This window comes from Diuraphis noxia, unplaced genomic scaffold (genome assembly GCF_037042655.1).
Source record: "Diuraphis noxia isolate RWA-SAM2 unplaced genomic scaffold, SU_Dnox_SAM2 contig0001, whole genome shotgun sequence".
Lineage (NCBI taxonomy): Eukaryota > Metazoa > Arthropoda > Insecta > Hemiptera > Aphididae > Diuraphis > Diuraphis noxia.
In genome coordinates this window covers 82,892,410-82,898,597 of record NW_028301711.1, presented here as the reverse complement: position 1 = coordinate 82,898,597, position 6,188 = coordinate 82,892,410, and the positions used below count along the sequence as shown (strand labels likewise).

General features: G+C 27.4%; 2 pseudogenes; both read left to right on the top strand.

The window, feature by feature from the left end:
- Positions 1-904: 904 nt before the first annotated feature.
- On the top strand, positions 905-1,898 carry LOC149062102 (THAP domain-containing protein 1-like; annotated as a pseudogene).
- A 1,476-nt stretch (positions 1,899-3,374) lies between these two features.
- LOC149062101 (uncharacterized) lies at positions 3,375-5,276 on the top strand (annotated as a pseudogene).
- The last annotated feature ends 912 nt before the right edge of the window (positions 5,277-6,188 follow it).

Genomic DNA, 6,188 nt, shown 5'->3' with positions numbered 1-6,188 from the left:
ACCATAGACCTATTAACAAATGGACTGCGCATTGATAATATAATATAGTGTCGCCCATATATGAATATCTCGTAAGGATTTTACTCCAAGAAAAATTTACCCACGCAAAACATATTTATCATAGTATTTAAAGTATTTATAGTATTTATCATATATATTTATACACCATAGAGTCTATGGCATCATAGTTTATAGGTGATAAGCAGGGCTAGGATTTGTATGCAACAGCATGTTTTTTTTGCGACTTCTGATTGTTGATTTTGTCAGTAATGTCCACGAATCACCTCATGATGAGATAAATGGTGGTGTTTTTATTTTGCATGTTTTTGCATATTTTGGATAAAATGCATGTTAATGCATATATTGAATAAAATGAATATTATTGCATATTTCGATTATAAGTATACGAAAAATGCATGTTTTATAGTATATTTCGTAATTAATATTTATAATTTAATATTAATATTTCATATTTAATTCTAGCTCTGCTGATTAAAGTATAAAACTTGGTTTTTTTGTCAAACAAAAATTTTATTTTTATAAATACAATCCTATGGTACAATAGGTATGCGATTAAAGATTGAATAGTTTGACGGAGAAAGATAAACACAATTAATAAAAGTATGTCGGTCAATATAAAATCTAAGATAGACATTAAAATGCATACTTTTGCATATTTTGGTAAATAAAATGCATATTTTACAATTTTTTATTGCATACAAATCCTAGCCCTGGTGATAAGTCATATTATATGGGTTGTATGGCATAGACCGTCCCGTTTTGTTGTAATTTCAAATTTGTTAATAGGCCTTTGCTTGGTAGTTTGTACGTTCGTAATTGGTATATAATATAATTATTATTGTTCATTATATTTAGTAGTTTTATTTAATATAAATATTTCAATATGGCAAACTGGTGTTATATTAAAGGTTGCTCAAACAATTCTAAAATCCCAGGAATTAAACTTCATAGGTAAAACACTTATTTAAATTAATTAGTTATAACTATGTTAATAATTAATTCAAAACTCTATCTTAGGGTACCAAAAGATAATATAGGTAAAGATTGGACTGATGTAATACAAAAAGTAAATCCTAATTTTGTACTTACAGCATATAGTGTTGTATGCAGTGAACATTTTGATGTTTCCGACTATTTGGTTCGAAGGAAATTAGGGAATACTTTTAAAAAAAAAATGTTATCCCAAGTATATTTAATACAAGTATGTTTTACACTTATGCATTATATTCATATAATATTGTATACAGGGTGATTTTTTTTATCATGAACCACTCTTTATTTCAAAAAGTATCAATGTTTTTATAAAGTTTCATGTTGTTAAAAAACTACGTTTTTATTAAAAAATTATGTTTTTTAATATTTTTTATCCTTATAATTTTTTAAGTTTTTACTTTTTTGAATGACAACCTAGAGTTTTAATTTTATATTCCAAAGCAGAATATAGTATTGTTATAATATTTATTCAATAGTATGTTATAATCAAAGTAAATACTAATAACTAATAAATAAAATTAATAACAGATCCTAAAAAAGCACATATTTACAATGTTGAAGAGTTTGTTGTTTTTCCTAGTCCAAGTATTATTAATGATTTCAATGAAGATTCTGGTAAATATCTTAAACATTTTATACATAAATATAATTTTTTATTGTTAAACATATTTATAGGTTCAATTGAATGTTTTGATGATGATAAAGATCTACCTTCTTGCTCTATAACAGACCTTCCAGAACATAGTAGCGAAGTAAAAATTAGTAAATCAGATGGAAACTATGCATTTAATATTATATCCCCTGAAACCTCTGAAAAATCAAGTTCAATTAATATGAATAATTCTTTGATAACTCCAGAATTTGCTGAATCAAGGTGTAATTGAATTAATAACAAGTTGAGAATTGTTATATTTATAAAATAGTATCACATAAAATATAAAGTATCTTTGAATGTAGTACAGGCGCGGATCCAGCCTGTGATTATGGGGTGGGGGGGGGGGGGCGAATATTTTACATACAAAATAAAATATCTAATAAAATATAATATGTGGGCAAGCGCACATATTTGTGTTCAAAAATAACTTACATGAAATAGTTATGGTTAATACAACTTTATAATCAATGATTATTATTTAGTATTTGAAATAAAACTATACTATAACATTACAAGATTACAACTGTATATTATAAGAATAATATATAAATATAATATATTTATGTATACAATGATTGTCGTGGTCGCCGTAATCGACAGTTTTCTGGGAAAAAATAACCATTACTTTGTTAAAAATGAACGAAAATAAAATCCGAATACACCGTTAAAAAGAAGACGTTTCACTGAATAACCACGTATATAAACGGAAGAAGTGCTCTGATAACCGAGTAAATTATAAGACCAAAAATAAGCCTATACAAATTGACAATTGTCTACTACCCGTCGACCGCGGCACTCAACGTATTAAAATTAGTTTTAAATCTTTTTACTGGGCATTTTTCCTAAACAAAACATAGCTTACGGGGGGGGGGGACCCCCCCCCCCCCCCCCCCCCTACTGAATCCGCGCCTGATGTAGTAGGTATTTTAAAATTTTGATGAATTTTGAATTCACTACAAATAAAAAAAAATAATTTAAATTATATTACACTTCATCACTTGATAAGAAAATCATATATATCCAAGGTGGATATATAGAAGTGTAAACACTCCGATTAAAAATTGATTGAAAAATGTACACCAGTTGTGATTGCCACCGGGAGCGCTGATTTACCCTAAAGGGCTCATAATGCTCTATACGAAAATACGATTCACAATGCATAAAAATAAAAGATATCTAATTTAAATAATGAATAACTTAGATGGATTTTGATTAAATAATTTTGAAACATAAATTATTATTTAATTATACAATTATTGATAATCATCCACATTTTTTCAGGGAATATTGATTTGGGGAGTGGATATGTTGCCTACCTATTTGTGTTATAATTAGAAATTAAAATTTATGAATTTATTGTAACGATTGTCATATTACTCATATTAAAATATATAAATCAAGTATCTAACTAATTGTAAATGTATTATTTCCTTAATTTGGTACCTCTACTTGTCATATGTTTATTTTTGTAAAAACATATTGTACTTATTCTAAGAACGACATTATTGAAAATACCTATATTATTACTCTATGTCTCTATGGAAATTATTTATGTGTATAAAATAATAATAATAGTAACTATTTACATTATATTATCCTAGTGTACTCTATTGGCTCTTGCAATATTGTTATTAATTTAAGTACCTACACAACATACTCTTTTTGTACAAAGGTGGTTTGAAATTAATTTTTTTACTTATCAAGTATGCCTCTTAGGTGTTTCGTTCCTGGGTGTAATTCTGGGTTACCCAAACAAAGTAAAATATATAAACAGCAGGGAATAAAACTGCCTTCGGTATTTCATCCTCCCGAGGTAGATATTTCTTGTACTAATTAATAATTATTATATATTTATTATTTATATTATTATGTATATGTGTATTCAATGAAAAGTTCATATTAGGGTAAATAGTTCATTGCTTTTTAGAAAATGATTGATACGTGGAATTTAAAAATTCCACTAGCCGATAGGTCATTAACAAAAAAAGATGGAGTATGTGAACTGCATTTTGTTTCTGAAGATATTATTTCATATAGAATTTTTGAGGATACAGCAGGAAATGAAATAAAATATGAGCTTAAGAGAGTTTTCTTAAACCCAAATGCTATACCTAGTATTTTCCCTAATTTACCTTCTTATTTCAACAAAAGTATTAAAAAACGAAAATCTCCAATAGAAAGGTCAATAATACCAAACATGAAACAATTGCAAGAAGAATAAACCCAGTGATATAAATGTAAGGTATAATAATATTATGAAACAATGACACATTCCTACATTAATTTAAATAACATTTATTAAATGTCTATATAGCCTGTAAATGAAACAATTGTTAATCCTGAATTAGTCACTGATATAGCAGAAATTCAAATAATTGAACCACTTAGGTATAATGTTCATACTGATGCAAATAATATTAAACTACCAGGTACAATGTGGGGTTTGCATACGGATTATTCAGAAAAAACAATTTTTACTCATATCAGTGGCTTTCACAATGATAAATGTATTATGTTTATTACCCCCAACGTAGCTAAGGTAAGCGTTTTAAAATTAAAAGAGTAAATTTAATTCATCACATTTTATGTTTATCGATGGTCATATATGCATTTTATAGGTATTTATAAGAGAGAAAGAAACTGAAATTAAAGAATATATTGAGAAACGAGATGATATTGAAAATTTATTGAGTAAAATTAATTTGTTAAATATTTGTTCTGGTATTAATTTGACTAATACAAATCAATGGTCTTCAAAATGTATGTTATACGTGGAAAGTAAATGTGTTAGATGTAATTACTGCAAAAATCTTAGTAAAAACATAAATAGAAAAAAAAACCAACAGAATACTACATTAAGGACACAATTTAAGTATAAAAGATCTCAGCAAACAAGAAGACTTTTCAAAAAGGTTTTTTTTTTAAAATTATAATAGCAATTTTATTTTAGTTTTATCTTAATTTCAAAATTAATAGGCATAATACATATTTTATATAACAGGTCTATTTGATGAAAATGAAGATCAATAGTTTAAAACAAAAATTTAATCTAATTAAAGAAGAGAAAATAGATGAAATTATTAAAGATTTACTTCAAACACAACAAGAGGCAATCAAAATGTGTTTTAAAGCTAGTTTAGTTAAGTCTAGAAAAGGGATACGTTACACAAACAACTGGGTTTATGAATGTATACTGATGAAAATAAAAAGTCCAGCTTTATACCAAAAGATGCGCAGGGAATACATTTTGCCATTACCATCACTTATAACTTTACAGCGTTACATTAAAATGTTGGAACCAGCTTACGGATTTCAAAAAAGTACATTTGAAATGCTTAAAGAAAAATCTAAACACACGGATGATGCAGAACGTCATGGTAATATAAAATAGTCTAAAAACATATCTTAATAAGTATTCATATTTTGTATTAAATATTGAATTTTAGGCTGCTTACTTTTGGATGAAATGTCGTTATCATCATTAGTGACATTCAATAAATCAACTTTAACACGTTCGTGGTCACTTACTGCTATAGCAGTAATTTTAATTTTTTTCAATTCTTTTGTAATGGGTCACTACTGCTATAGCAGTAATTTACAAAACTAACGAAATCGGGCATTACTGCTCATGCAGTACTATTTTCAATAGTATTAAATGAAACTAGATATGTGACTGACCTGTTATGATCAGTCATAGGTTTGGGCACAAATAAATAAACAATTCTATTTTTATATTTCTCGTTGGTATTTTGTTCGAATTTTATCATGTTATATTTAATTATTTTTATCGGTTTATATGTTGTTTGAACACAATTATACAATATATTTTCACATGTCTTTAGTTGGCCGTGGTCTATTGCGTGTGTAGCGTACTCGTGTTCGTGTTTTCGTATTATATTTTTCTACATTCGCGTACATAGTGTTTATTCACATACAATATTTTGGTGTTATAAAAATGAATCGTTCCAAACAAGATATAGAAGAATTTTTGAATGAAAGTTTAGAATTTGATTCCGACACTACTGAACTGTACGATTCAGATGCGGACCCCGAATATTTACCGAAAGTAATCGACAAAACAATTTATACAGGTAATAATGATAATATTATTTCTGCTGGCCCATCGCGCACACTGTCATTGTCAAGTTCTTCATTAGATGACGAATCGGCTTCAGAAAGTTCGAGTGATAGTGGTAATGATGATGAGCCAGACACTGATTTTTGGGTAGAAACGTATGTAGATATTCCAGACTTCAATTTTTGTAGAGATAATGTTGGAATACAATTTGAAATTAATGATAGTGCACGTTATAACCCGATTGAAATTTTCAAACAATTTTGGACCAACGAAATTATTGATATAATTGTACGTTCTATTAATAATTATGGTGAAAAAATTAAAGTAAAAGATCGTCCTCACAAAAAAGGTAGCAGGTCAACACACTTTCAGCAAACTTGTTCGCAAGAAGTTCAAAATTTTTTGGGTTTGTGTCTTCTTGGTGGTTCTATAAAATTTTCG